The sequence below is a fragment of the Sapajus apella genome, unplaced genomic scaffold (genome assembly GCF_009761245.1).
Source record: "Sapajus apella isolate SASKATOON/1434 unplaced genomic scaffold, GSC_monkey_1.0 scaffold2, whole genome shotgun sequence".
Taxonomy (NCBI): Eukaryota; Metazoa; Chordata; class Mammalia; order Primates; family Cebidae; genus Sapajus; species Sapajus apella.
This window is the reverse complement of record NW_022436942.1, coordinates 47,929,287-47,944,373: the sequence shown is the minus strand read 5'-3', so window position 1 is coordinate 47,944,373 and position 15,087 is coordinate 47,929,287. Positions and strand designations below refer to the sequence as shown.

Sequence of the window (15,087 nt, the reverse complement as noted above, 5' to 3'; positions counted from 1 at the left end):
AGAAGTGTATGGGCATTCTGGTTACTCTATATGCTTGTAAACATTTGATGTTACTTCTTACCCTTTGCTCAGTTTCAACACATCCCTTATTATCATCTACCTTATTGATAAAGGCAGAATAAGAAGTCAATCAAATTCAGTCTACAGTTATTACTCTATCTCCACACTCTGTGAAGAGTGTGGAGATAGAAAAGATGGAAAAGAAATATTAAAAAGTTTAGGAAGAGAAGAAGATAAAAAATGAAGCATAGGAAAGAAGGAAAAGACTGAGTTAAGGAGAGAATTAGTATTTTTATCACTCGTGAAGAAACAAAGTAAAATTCAATTCCTTTGAAAGAAAATTTTTTCCACCTGATTTGAAACTCTGATTTCTTGGGTTATAAAGATGTGATGATGGGGCAAAGGTAAGTAAAATGAAAACAGTAAGAAAATATAGAAAAAAAATTAATAGGTTTTCTCCAAGTAAGACCTGAATGTCATTGGAAGAGTTTATATAACAAATAGTAAGTTAGCATTTAATATTTTGTAGTCTGTGCTCTTGTGTTTCTTCATTGTCCTGCTACTTCCATCTAAAGCATATACCCAATATCTTCACACAATTTCTTTGATATTAAAAAGTTGGAGATTTAAAGAGAAAAAAGGAAGGTGAAGTCATATCCCTTCCTGTTCTTTCCTTTGTTTTTTCTTTTTACACCTCACACATCTCTTCCTTGGGGGGTTGCATGGAGGGTGACAGAGTGATTCACCATCCATAAAATATCCCAGTGACTTGAGCCAAGTCTCTGATATGAGGTGACACAGCTGCCCCTGAGAAGATAATGCTGTAGTGGTGAGAGGTGATGCTAGACATTTTCTGGGCAAATGACTGTTCTTGATTTGGCCACCTAATTTCTTAGTTTTGAAGAAAGAAAAATCTTTTAGTTCAATGGCTGTGTGGAAGGAAATTCCCAAGGTGTTAAAACCTTCCACATATTTAAATCTTTTTGCTTACCTGGGTAATTTCTGTGTAGTAATACTAGTTTCAGTAAAAGCTGATTGGGAGACAGATACCACTGAATACAGAGTAACTGTGTCTCTTTGGGTTTGCTTGCTAATTCTGCCTCTCCACCTCCCCTCTCCACTAGCCATCTGGAAGAAGGGAACAGGCTTTGAGTTAAATTTGGAGATTTATGAGGCATGGAACGTGTAGTTGCTCTATTCATTTGAATTGAAAATTTGATCCAATTCTGGAGACATCTCAGTTAGCATCAACCTTCTGGGTTGAGCTATAAATCTATAAATGATTTCATAACATTATTTGCTTTCATTAACAGGGCAGAGAAGTGTCTCACACTTAGCAAGAAAGCAATAGAGCAATAACACTTAAATTGCTGTGCTTGTCATCTTTCCTTTCAGCTAAGAATACTGAAAAACTTTAAAATAATTTTATGCCTAAATTAGCATAAGTTGAACCAGTCCAGTAACCTCAGATCTTTTCCAGGCAACTTCCTTGGTGCTGTCCTCATTATGTTAGTAAGACATTTCCTGTTCTACTGTCCCAGAAGAGCTGGAGTAAAGGTTTACAGACTGAAAATAAGGGCAAAAGGGAGGCATACTACCACAAAGTAATTAATATATAATTTCAGAGAATGCCAGAACAAATACTTTCTACTGTTACTATGACTTACTTAATCTTCTATTAATATATATTTTTATACTTAAATGGTAGTGAAGGCTAAAATACACTAATAATAGTTTTAGTGAGAGCTGGATTTTCACCAAGGACATTTTTACTTAGCAAAAGCAATAATGTTGTAAGCTAAATAGAAATTCTACTGTTTTTGACTTTCAAGGAGAATTCTGATGAGGCTACAGTAGTATCACATATATGCTTCCCAGCTAAAACATAACCAAGTAATTAAGAAAATGTATCTAATATATGAAAAATAGATCTACAGGCCAGTGTAGGTTTAAAAATTGGCTGTCTATACAATCTCTTCCTCCTGTTTTAAAGATAATGTAGATACATAGAATAGATAGTATACCAATACTCTAGAAGACATGAACTTTTGGACCACCCAACCAGAGTTTGATAGCTAAAAGGGACAGTAGAGAAAGTGAGGCAGTATGTGATTATAAAAATTAATTGGGGTGATCAGATTCTGTAAGTTTACAAAGTGAGTTGAACTATACAACCAGCAAAAATTGCACGTTGAAAAGGGTGGTTGTGAAAATTTTAATTTCCTATCTTTTACTATAATAAATGAAGGTTACTTTTATGAATGTAATAAATATGGATGTGTGAATGAGAATCAGACCTTCTTATATAACATGTTATTTCACCACAAAATATCATCATATCATCATGGCCATCTCTCTATCTACTTACTTATTTATTCAATAAATATGTGTTATATGCTAGACAGGGCATTGGTAGTTGCTAAGCCTGCAGAAGAAATAATATAGATAAAGTCTTTGTTCTCATGTGTGACATTTTTGATCAAAGCGGGGACACAGATCCTTATACAATGTTTCATTGATTCTAAGGCACACATTTTCCTTCTATATTTTAATATCTCTGACATCAGGATACATATTAAAATTGAAAGAGTGTCATAGCTTTACGACACCCTCTTTTTTCTTTTGGTGTATAATCTAGTGGCTTAACAATTGCTGGCATCTTCAATTCTATGAGATATTTGATATACACATTATGGCAAATACTACTAAAAAAAGTATTATGAGAGAGACTAACAGGGAATCTGCTTTGGTTGGTTGGTGTGGGAAACCCTCTGGACAAGATGATGTGTAAGTTTGAAGATGTGTAAGAGAAGACCCTGGTTGACTGAATGAGGTGACACTGGCATGGTAGGAAGAGAAAACTGATTTTGTGCATACCCGTGTGTGGGACTGTTGGTTTGTCTGAGGAATAAATGGAAGGCCAGTGTTTCTGGACCATTGCAAGCAATACGGCCTTTGAAGAAGCCCAATTCTTTTAGCTTCTCGCAGACATTTATTCTGGAAAGACCTTTTTCAGATCAGCTGTATTGAAGGCTTTTGTGTGTGTGTGTGTGTGTGTGTGTGTGTGTGTGTGTGTGTGTATCAGTCATTGTATGATGGAGTAAAGACCATCATAGGTCTGTCACTGCTTGGGAAAATTAGTCCGAATTTGACCTTTTTATTAAAATAATTTTTAACCTAAGTGTTGGGAACACATGCAATTACAATTGAGCTTAGATATTTGGCTCTTTATTTTTTTGAATTCTGTAACAAGAAAATGTTTTCTCCTATTTTGGCTTTATTCTTCTTTGATATCTTGCAATTGTAAACCAAGTGCAATAGAACTTTCATAACTGAAACTCTTTAGGGTAAAGATTTATTGAAATTTTATGATTTTAACAGAAAAGTAATTTTGCTTGAAAAACATATACATATAAGATAAAGTGTTAACAAAATGTGGTGGTTATGTTGCAGCAGCTGTAATTCATAGAAACTCAGTTGTGATGAGCAATACTCTTCTATACAGAAATAAAAAGCAAAAAAAGTAACAAAATTAAATATAAATATTTAAAAAATCTAAAGCTTTGAACATGGTTTAATTTTTAAGTAGGGATACATATTCCCTGCAGCATACCTCAAATTGTTGGCAAATTGTTAACTGCTAATATCTCAAGGATGAATAGCTACATAAAGTCAAAGAGGAAAATCCATTTTAATGAAGTTTTTTTTTTTTTTTTTTTTTTTCAGACAGAGTCTCACTCTGTTGCCCAGGTTGGAGTGCAATGGTGCAAACTCAGCTCACTGCAACCCCTCTGCTTCCAGGTTCAAATGATTCTCCAGCCCCAGCCTCCCTAGTAGCTGGAGCTACAGGTGCACGCTACCAGACAGGGTTTCACCATGTTGGCCAGACTGGTCTTGAATGCTTGCCCTCAAGTGATCTGCCTGCCTTTGCTTCCCAAAGTGCTATGAATGCACGTGTGAAGCACCGCACCAGGCCTTAATGAAGTTTTTATTGTGAAAAAATTTGTATCCTTCTCCAATATAAATTACATACCATCTTCCTCTGTGTGTAACCTAACAACCATTAGTTTATCTCAGGAACATTTTAATAGGTGTCTAAAAACCTAAAGAAAAAACACTTTTTCAATAATCAGATTTAAGGAACATTTCCCAAAAAGAACCACAAAGTGTTGTATTACTTATTATATTTTGAAGATTGATTTGAACATTTTTTATACTACCAACAAGAACAAAATCTCCATTAAAATATGTATAAAATATCTTTTCACCATTTGACTCTGTTTTTTTTTTTTTCATGATTGACTTCCAGTTCATGTTTTGTGTTCCCATTTTACTTTGCTAGAGGTAATTTTATATAGGCTTTTCTGAAATGAATGAATGGTACAACCACTTTAAAATACAGGTGCATATTTGCATGAAAGCATTTATAGAAAATAAAGACATTCCTATGATGGGTAGAAATGATTGAGATCTTTAATGAAAACAGTTCGGTTTCTTAAAAGGGTGATTCATTGCCAAATTAGAAAGAGACGGGGTCGTGTCTAATCTGATGTGTCCTATGCTGAGGCTACTGAGAAGAAATTGTACCCATCAAGTACAATTTCTAACAATGTTTAGAAATGAGATGTAAACCCCACTGTTTCCCAGGAAGTGCAGTGGTTTAAATGAAAACTCCTCCATACTGCTGGGACTTAACTGACCACACATGGTGGAGAAAGTGAGTTAAAGAACTCAGTGGAATACATTCAGTTCCTCTAAGTGAGAAGTCATCCAACTTAAACAGGAAACAGCAAAATTTGAATGCTAGAGGATGGAACAAAACTGTTGTAATTTCTAAGGCAAAAATACTTAGCTTTGTATTTTCTTTAGATTTTCATATAGAGATGGAAAAAGCAACCAAGCCCAACTAAAACAATCACACTTATAAAGTAAAGCAGGGAACAATTTAAAAATAGAACTATGACAATTAAATAGAAAAAATAATTTATGAAATTTTATACCTTATAATTTATGCTTCATTCAATTAGCAAGGTTGGGTATATTTTGCTTAGTGTGTATTAACCACCTAAAACCCTCATGTAACCATAATACTCATCAGTTATGACTGTACTCTTAGATTTATAATCAAATTATCTGTTTATTTAAATAACATGAGTGCTTTTCATTGGGTGATATATTAGCATTCTGAAATGGCGTTACTAGGCCTGGAGAAACAAAATATTTCAAAAAGAGATCCAAATGAGAATAGCAAAAACTAATAAAGCACTAAGGTGACAAAAACTACTTATACAGCATAATCTACTACTACAATGGAGGTCTTACAGATGCAAGACGAATATTCACACATGTATGTAACATTTTTCCCTTTGGTAGGTAGAAGATGCAGTAGACTACAAACATAAGAGTAATATTACTGGTTTCTAGTCTATCATCTGTCACTAGTTTGTGACCACAGGAAAACCATCTTAACTTTTTTCTGAACCTTTGTTGTTTTCATTTAAAATAATGGAGAAGTGTTACAGCTGTTTTAAAATTTACATAACAGGTTTTCAGTTTTTTAACTGGAAAACTCCCCATGGGAAAAAATAGAGAGGAATCATATTTTTTCAGACAATTTCTTATGAGTGTCAGATAAGATGATGCATATCAGCACATGGTAAAAGGCAATAAACCAATATCAATTAAGAAATAATTTAGGGTTGGGTGCAGTGGCTCATGCCTGTAATCCCAGCACTTTGGGAGACTCAGGGAGGTGGATTACTTGAGCCCACGAGTTTGAGACCAGCCTGGGCAACAAGGTGAAACCCTGTCTCTACAAAAAATGCAAAAATTAGCCAGACGTGGTGGCGTGCACCTGTAGTCTCAGTTAGCGGGAGGCTGAGGTGGGAGGATCACCTGAGCCTGGGAGGTCGAGGCTACAATGGGCTGTGATCGCGCCACTGCACTCTAGCTGGAGTTTCTTTTTGGGTTTCAGTGAACTATTGAAAACGCTAATGTTCATATTGTCCTTTCCAAAAGATAGTGACTGAATCATTTAAGTTAGACAGCCAAGATTTAGCTCTGAGAACTAATTTTGGCTTGTTGTACTCAACATATTTAAGACTGTCAGCAGTTTTTGTTCTCTCCAATGTTTAATAAGGTCAGGAGTTTAAAAAGAGAGCAATTTTCTTGATATGGGTTTTCCTTCTTTTCCCTTTGGGAAACATCATTGTGCTTAACTGCTTTAGTGCTGAAGTTGGCAGGGCTTACAGGTTGGGAGCAAACAATGAAAAGTCCCTCGCTGAGACAGACTGTATGGAATGAATGCCCTGGGGAACTACACCCCTGCCCAACCCCCTTTGACATTCAAGTCAAAGGCCAGATGGGCTGTAGACAAACCCTGGGAGTGTGGGCAGTCTAGGGTAGTAGAGGCCAGCTGCTGTTCTAGGAAATTCCCTCTCTGAAAGACACATGGGAACCCTGTTTGGGTGTCCAGAACAGTGCTGAAAGGGTCAGAAATAGGACTAAAGTTGGTGGACTTTGTGTATGTACAGACAGAAGCACCCTGCTTTCCAAGGAGCTGAACCCTGAGGGTCATTCATCTGTGGGATTCAGGGTACACTAAAGGTTTCTAGTTGCATTGATTCTCATAACTTTTGTTGCATGCCTTAGCTGTATGAAAAAGGCCTTTTCCAACAAGTTTATTTCATTGAGGGATTATTGTCAGTCAGCTGAGCATGATGGAATGAAAATAAATTTTGTTTGTTGTAAGGGCAATGAAGCAGGCTAAAGAGGATGTGGTGAAGATTCTACTTCCTGTCTATTCAAAGGATGTGAATAGACAGTTTACATAACAGAAAATTCAGTAGGGTCACGTATGGTAAACCATACAGCCTTGTTTGCAAATAACAAAATGCACATTAAAAAAGTTATAGCATCTTTGAAAACCTATTAAACTCACAAAAATAAATAAAAATAAGACTAACACCAAAATTCAATTATTTCTTGTGAGCACTGTGTCCAGGTTGTATGCTGTGGTGAAAAGAATGTTGCATTTGGAGTGTGAAGACTTAAATCTAACATAAACTGTGAGCAAGTAATTTACTTTTCTGAAGTTCAATTATTTTCTCACCTGTAAAGGGTGGATTGTAATATCTTATCAACCTTATGAGGTTTATAATATATTCAAATAAGTGAATGGAAGAAATTTTCCAATGGTAAAGCACTGTATAAATAAGGTTTTCTGTTTTTATTCAAAAAATTAATAAGAGAAGTGATACATTTTAGTTATCGTTTTCAGAAGCACGTGGAATACAATTTATGGATGCACTAATTGTGTGTTTGGTAATTTCCCTTTCAGACATCGATGATGAACTAGCTAAATAAGCCATCTCAAAATGACATGTGGGAATTATTAAAAATTACAATGTTGTGCACTTTGTCAATACACTGCCACTAAACTCAGATTTTACTGAGTTTATGTTGTTGGGTAACTTCATCAATGTTAACATAATTTAATCCACAAAGTAATCATAAGTGGTAAATATTATTCTTTCTATTTTAAAAATGGGAAACTGAAAGTCACCCAAGTTCTTAGTTGACTGATGTCTACGTAAAATGATATTGAATTGAGAAAACCTAAAAACAAAATGGTATATGTGCACTTTACTGAACATTATATATGAATATGAGGACCTTAATGAATGGAAGACAATTTGAAGAAATACAAATGTTTAGACCTAAGTACCTAAACACTTTTTATCATAATTTTTTTTAATTCTAAGGAAAAAGTGGTTTTATAATTGTTTATGACAACTAGGAGTCTTTTGGAGGAACCATTAGGGTTTTTTAGGTATCGAGTCATATTGCCAGAGAACAGAGATAATTTGACTTTCTCTTTTCCTATTTGGTTGCCTTCCATCTCTTTCTCTTGCCAGGTCACTCTGGCTAGGATTTCCAATACTGTGTTGAATAAGAGTGGACATCTTCGTTTTGTTGCGGTTCCCATTAACGCTGGACTGAATTTTTTAAAATGTGCTCTACATACACCATGGAATACTATGCAGCACTAAAAAAAGAATAAAATCATGTCCTTTGCAGTATCATGGATGCAGCTGAAGGTTATTATTTTAAATGAATTAATACAGAAACAGAAAATCAAATACCGCATGTTCTAACTTCTAAGGGGGAACTAAACAATGAGTACACATGAGCATAAACCTGAAAACAGACACTGGGGACTCCAAAAGGAGTGAAGGGGACAAGGGTTGGAAAACTACCTATGGGGTACTAAGTTTACTTTTGGGTGATTGGTTAAATAAAAGCCTAAACCCCAGCGTTACACAATGTATCCATATAATAAACCTACAAATGTACCCCCTGAATTTAAAATTTAAAAAACCTTCTAAGAAAAAAAAAATACCCTCCAGGGAAATTTTGTTGGTATGATTAAAACAAAATAAAACACCATTACCCAAGGGAAAATCGGTTTAAAAATCATTTGAACTCTGAAAGATACTATTATAACTTAATAAACGAATCTTACCACAAACAGAGACACTGTGACCTAAACCGACACTTGGGGACAAGGGGAGTTCAGATTATAACCTCACTAAAAACTATAAGAAAAATGGCACTGGTGAATAATAACTCACGTATCACCCCCTAACAAAGACAGGAACACAACCCCGGGGCATTTTCCGGTGTCAATTAACAGTTAATATGTTATCTGCTCAGTGACATTAAGATGTGATTCTCAAAACCCTTTACAAAGACATTAGCTTTGATGAGTGACAGACAACAAGCCCTGGCAGGCTGGTGAAAGGAAATTTAATTATATCGCTTCTAAATTGTGCATCCTCTGGGTTTCACTCAGAGATGCAAATACCAAAGAATAAAACTTGACCCTAGATTTCCTTTAGGAAATGCTGAGTTAATTTGAGATTTTGTCTTTGCTAGAGAAGGGCACGCTTCTAGGCGATCAGGTGGTACAACCCGAAGGACAGTGAATGCCCTTGAATAAAAAGTGTGAGGGCAGGCATTTACTGTTTAAGAGGCATTTCAGAGAGTGGCAGATCTCTTAGGGCCTCGATAATTCTACACATAATAGAGCAAGGGCAGAGATGGCTTTTGTCTACGAAATAATTCAAGAAACAGCTGTTCTCTTTGTTTATTCAAGTAGACTGGTTTCCCAGGTGGGGGCTCATGCATCTCATAGACTGGCTACAGGCAACCATCTGGGGTCTAGAGAGAAAATACCAGAACTATTATATTATTTATTTTTGTCTGAAAATGTAAGGAAGAGATTAAGCCTTCTAGCACATACGGAACAGCCTGGTGCTGACGCTCCCCAGCACCCATGATAGGTCTGTATATTAGACAGTCTTGTATCTTGAACAGTGTGGGAGTTTTCCTGAGAAGGGAACAGAGTTTCATAAGGTGGAGGTGGGGAGGAGGGCATTATTTTCACCTTTCTATTTGCTTTCAGACTTTCAAAGTAGGGCCTGGTAAATGGCTTTACAGATTACATTATCTTGTTTTAACTAAATGTATGCTCACTACATAGACAAGTAGCTAGAAAATGACTCTTTCAGAGAAACTGCAGATTTAGAAAAACACTAATAATGTAAGAACAAATGAAAAACAATTCCATTGTAGAGGTGGCTTTTTGCCTACTTTGCCATGTGGCAAGAGAAAAGCAAGAGCTAGCCAGATCTGGAGACAACAGATGCTGGAGAGGATGTGGAGAAATAGGAACACTTTTACACTGTTGGTGGGAGTGTAAACTAGTTCTACCATTGAGACAGTGTGGCGTTTCCTCAAGGAGCTAGAAATAGAAATTCCATTTGACCCAGCAATCCCATTACTGGGTATATACCCAAAGGATTATAAATCATTCTATTATATAGACACATGCACACGCATGTTCGCAGCGGCATGTTTACAATAGCAAAGACCTGGAACCAACCCAAATGCCCACTGACGATAGACTGGACAAGGAAAATGTGGCACATATACACTATGGAATACTATGCAGCCATAAAAAACGATGATTTTTTGTGCTGTGTAGGAACATGGATGAATCTGGAAACTATCATTCTCAGCAAACTGACACAAGAACAGAAAATCAAACACCACATGTTCTCACTCATAGGCAGGTGTTGAACAATGAGAACACATGGACACAGGGAGGGGAGCATCACACATTGGGGTCTGTTGGAGGGGGCCAAGGAAGGGACAGCAGGGGGTGGGTGGGGAGTTGGGAAGCAATAACATGGTGAGAAATGCCAGATGTAGGTGACGGGGGGATGGAGGCAGCAAACCACATTGCCATGTGTGTACCTATGCAACAATCCTGCATGATCTGCACATGTACCCCAGATCCTAAAGTACAATTAAAAAAAAAAGAAAAAGAAAGGTAGTGATTCTCCACATCTTTACATTATACCTATATATAGAAAAAACATTTCCATAAAGAACTCATAATAGAGAGAAAAGTTAAATGAAGAAAATACTATGTATTACTTTTAGTGTTTTAAAAAAAATTAACATAATTTTTTTCATTTGTTAAGAATATTTTTGAAAATGTGGATTCGTATCATTGGACCCTCATTAGAGTGAGGGTCCTCACTCCAAGTTTCTATTTATATTAAGTATTCTGTGGCCTTGCTAGTTACCTCTTCCAGCTATGATAGCTATGTGAGTTTGAAAGGGCTGCTATAACAAAGTGCCACAACTGGGTGGTTTAAATGAAAGAAATTTATTTCCTCACAGCGCTAGAAGCTGGAAGTCTGAGATTGTGTTGTTAGAATGATTTTTTCTTCTTAGCCTTCTCTTCCTGGATTGTAGAAGGCTACTGTTACCCTCTGTCTTCATGTGGTCTTTTCTCTGTGTACATGCATGTCTGTGTCCAAATTTCCTCTTTGTAAGGAAACCAATCATATTAGATGAGGGCCCATTTTAAAGACCTTATTTTAATCCAATTACCTCCGTGAAACTTTATTTCCAAATATGGTTTCATTCTGAGGTACTGAGGGTTAGAACTTTAACATACAAATTTGTGGGTGGGGGATGGGAGAATAAAATTTAGCTCGTTACAATGGCCATTAACATTGCATATTAAACTTATAAACAGACTTTTAAATCACTGATCACAGTTTTAACCCAAGATTTTAAGAAGAATCATATTTTTAAAAGTTTTGTGCCAATAGTTAATACAAATTTTTAAAATGTATTCTGTATTCCATGGTGACCTCATCCTTTAGAAACTTTTGGTTTAGATGTATGTTCTATGATAGAATAATATATTGCCATTAATTCTTTAATTCAACAAACACCTACAAAGTGCTTGTCATGTGCAGGTACTCTGTTTTAAGCACCTGAGATGCATCAGAAAAAAACCTTGCCCTTGTGGTGCTTACATTCTAGTGGGCAAGACTGATGATGAATTGTAGCACAATAGTTAAGACTGAAGGGCTTATCTCTCGCTGCTGGGAGTGTTGCCAGATGACAGCCCTCATCTGTTAGCCCTCTTTGGGAACTGCCCTTGAATGAAGAGAGCTACCTCATACAAGGTCATGTACTCTTTCCAGCACAGCCTGCATCCAAAGTCTGGCCACTCCAGAGGTGAAAAGGCCCACATGCCTAGAACCATCTGGGTAGATCTGAAGGGCCATCCCAGTTGGAGAGCTCCCTGTGGGGTTGGCTGAGAACGTTCTGCACACTGAATCATAGCCCAACACTTTCCCTGAGGGTCACTATATTATATTACATTACATTATTATATTATATTATATGGCATTATGTTATATTGTTATGTTATGTTATATTACATTATGTTATACTCTAATGTTATGCCGTCTTATTAACTGTTTGTCTCCCTTACTAGAAGCAACCTCCATGAGAGTAGGTACTTAGTGTTCTTTGTTCACTGCTCTGCCCACAGCTCCCAGAACAATGCCTGGAAAGCATTACTTCTGTAACAAATATTTGCTAGATCAGTGAACAAATCTTCAAAGTGAGAATAAAAGTAGGACTGACCTTACAAAACTAAACTGTGATAATCCATGTGCAGTCCTAATGCAGTACTTGGCTTTTAAAAAGTTGGTAATTGTTATGGTTATTTCAGAGATGACTTTATCATTCTCTGTTTTTAAAAAGCGAGCATTTCAACTCTATTTGCTTTAGGAGCTGGAGCTACAGAAGGAGTAAGAAATATCTGCTGCCCTTGAAGAGGATCCAGTTCACTGGCAGGGTCACAGGTAACATGTCATTAGTTATTTCATATTTTTCCACTTATAAGCTTGCTTCTTTTGTATATTCCTTCCTTTTCCAAATACTCCAAGATGTGAGCCTTAATACCTGTTTTCCAGTGACCTTTTTCCTCTTTAATTACTTGGGCAATACTTTCCAAATGAAATTCATTTATGTCAATCATTGGGCAACAGCTGGTTCAAAATTACACAAAATGATTTTAATGTTTCAATGGATATCATCAAATCTTTTAATCTGCTGGTTGATTGTTATTATTGTTACTAAATCAGTTAGGACATCTGGAGGGGATTTTATTTGCTAACCTTCTGGATGAAATCTTTTTTAACTAAAAGACTCCAAAGATTCCACCAGAACTTTACCATCTACTCATTCTTGAAGACTTAGTTTAGGCATTCCTTCATCCAGGAAGGCTTCCCAGATTAAATTAGCTACTTCTCTTCTCTGGCCCCACTATACCCAGTGGAAGGTTAAGCCATCATTGCATTTGGAACATGTTATTTGAAATTCTTTTGTTTTTATTAATTTTTTATTTATTTTATTATTATTTTTTTGTAGACAGGGGGTTTCATTTTGTTGTCCAGGGTGGTCTCAAACTCCTGTTCTCAGTGATCCTCCCACCGTGACCTCTCCAAGTGTTGGGATTATAGGTATGAGCCACTGCACTTGGCCACTGGAATTCTACTTTTGAATATGTCTTGTTTACTAGCCCAGAAGTTCCTCTAGGATCTGAAATACCTGCTCTCATGGAGGTTGCTTCTAGTAAGTGAGACAAACAGTTAATAAGACAGTGTAACATTAGAATGTTAGGTAATGTAATATAACATAGCATAACAATATATTATATAATTTTTCATTGTGTCTCCTATGCCTATTACAAGGTCTGGCAATTAATCAGAATTGTAATAATAGGTAACTCAACTCTTGCTATGCAGGCAGGCAGTGTTGCTTCTTATAAGTCCTTATCCTGACCATCTGAAGTAGGTACTATGATCATCTCCGTTTTACATATGAGGGAAGGGAAGCGAGATCCGGAGACCTTAAATAGCTTGGCCAGATCATCCAGCTGGTAATCATTCAGGTGGAATTTGGATACAGGCAATATGGTCATGGAGCCCACATTCTTAACTTTTATGCCCTACCACCCATGAATGCATTTTGAATTGAACTACACATGCAACTATTTTACATAAGGAAAGAACCGTGACTGGAAACTTTAACTACAATTTAGGCTTAGTCTTTTCTTAAGTTTAGAAACTTCTGTAAGTAGGGATCAGTTCCCAGAAGTTTTATATTTTCTGGTTAAAAAGTACAAGATTCTATGGCTTACTGAAGTCCTCCTATGTTGCTACAATCTTCTGAAAAAAGGTAACCTATGTTTAGTCTTGGCTTTGCCCTATATCATGGGACAATATATATATTCACAAGTAATAATATGAACCAACATCTAGTGAACACTCACAGTTTAACATGGCTAGAGACACACAGCTGGTCAGTGGTGAGACAGGAATTTGAATCTGCACCATTCACTGCTCTGAGCCACTGTGCAATTCTGCTTCAGACATGACCTTACTCGTTTACTCTTCCCAAGACTTGTAGCTCAGTAACCAGAAACTGGACCATGCTCCTCATGTTGTGACCTTTTTTCTCTCCCTTTCTGGAACCCCAATGCTTCTGAGACTGAAGTCCTAGATCTTAATCACTGCAGTTGGTGATCTAGTATATTTCCCTGCTGGTCACTTTTTACTAGGACTCCCAATAACTGCCAATTGTTAGATCTCTGCTTCTCTTAGTATTCCTATTGTCTACATATCCTTAATGCATGGATATATCTTTATAGATTGTGTTAGGTCTGGGAAGGACCCCAAACATGACCTATTAACAATTAGTTGGCTGATACTTTACCAAATTCCTGCTAAGTGGTTATGTGGCTGTTCTTGAAGAAACTTATTCCATCTTTTGGGGTAGAGGCTGGTGGGGGATAGCATTAGGAGAAATACCTAATATAGATGACAGGATGATGGGTGCAGCAAACCACCATGGCATGTGCATACTTATGTAACAAACCTGCACGTTCTGCACATGTACCCTAGAACTTAAAGTATAATTAAAACAATTAATTAATTAATTAATTAAAAAATTTTTGGAGGGGTACATAATAGTAGTACATAGTAATTTATGGGAGTATATGAGATGTTTTGATATAGGCATACAATGTGAAATAAGCACATCATGGAGAATGAGGTATTTATCCCCTCAGATATTTATTTTTTGAGTTAAAAATAATTTAGTTATACTCTTTACGTTATTTAAAATGTACAGTTAAGTTATTTGACTCTAGTAAGCCTGTTGTGCTATCAAATAGTAGGTCTTATTCATTCTTTATATTGTTTTGTACCCATTAACCATCCTAACCCCCCTGCTATCCCTTGTCCTCCACTACCCACGGACATAAAGAGTAGAAGGATGTTATTCTGTCTTTTACTTGCTCTACTAAAACATTCTATGTTGAGGTGTACTCTTGCCCCATATAACTTCTACTCATTGGTTTGGTTCTATTAATACTTATTGTACAAAACCTAATCCATCTTCTCAGTAACAGACTTTATAACATTTAAAAACAATGCTATGTTCTTATGAATGTTCTTGATATTCCCATCTCATTTTTCTTATTAGATATTGTTTCAAGTCTTGTCACTCTGAGCATGCAGGAAAAGGAAGAGAATGTCTTTTGGAGTCAGACACATTCAGCTTTAAATCCTAGCTCCATCACTTATTGGCTTTATGTGTTTCAGTTTTGTTTTGCTCATTTGTAAAGTGTTCATAATTACACACAGT

At 36.3% G+C, this 15,087-nt stretch overlaps 1 non-coding gene across 1 annotated transcript; it reads left to right on the top strand.

The window, feature by feature from the left end:
* The first annotated feature begins 5,511 nt into the window (after positions 1-5,511).
* LOC116527937 lies at positions 5,512-5,574 on the top strand. The gene has a single exon (XR_004258793.1). It is a non-coding gene; the product is annotated as a U7 small nuclear RNA (small nuclear RNA).
* The last annotated feature ends 9,513 nt before the right edge of the window (positions 5,575-15,087 follow it).